The sequence below is a fragment of the Phalaenopsis equestris genome, unplaced genomic scaffold (genome assembly GCF_001263595.1).
Source record: "Phalaenopsis equestris unplaced genomic scaffold, ASM126359v1 Scaffold000087, whole genome shotgun sequence".
Lineage (NCBI taxonomy): Eukaryota > Viridiplantae > Streptophyta > Magnoliopsida > Asparagales > Orchidaceae > Phalaenopsis > Phalaenopsis equestris.
Genome location: NW_018164529.1, coordinates 399,003 through 399,627, shown reverse-complemented (window position 1 = coordinate 399,627; position 625 = coordinate 399,003).

The following is a 625-nucleotide window of genomic DNA, read 5'->3' as shown; positions in this document are numbered from 1 at the left end:
TTATGGGTATTATTATGAATGTGCCAATTTATGGATTTGGACATCCTTCCACTACTTTTCTACTTTGCAGTCAATCTCAAGTTTCATATGAAATTTGGGAAAAAAATTTACTACCTTGGGATTCCATGATTCCTGTTGATGATAATAATGTTGGGAATGGGAATGAAGCATTAGATACTATCTTAGATCATTCATCACATGCTTCAACTCCATTGATGCCACAAATAGTTGGAAGTTCACTTGCTTTGGGAAAGAAATTGAAGAAAATTGAAAGAGAACTTCTGATATGATAATGCAAAAATCTATAAACCGAAACTGAAAATATGACAAGATTGTAGGATTAAAATAAACAAATTTTAAGTTGGACAAGAAATTCTATTACGTAATGTTAGATTGAGATTATTTCTATGAAAACTTAAATATAGATGGTTAGGACCATTCAATGTGATCAAAGTTTATCATTATAGAACTGTTGAAACATTATTATGAAGGGCACATGCCACAACATAAAGAAATTTTAGTGTTGAGTCATCTCTAATAAACATTGGTACGTCTGGCTGACGATGTTAAACCAAACGCTTTGTGGGAGGCAACACATACATACATATATATATATATATATATA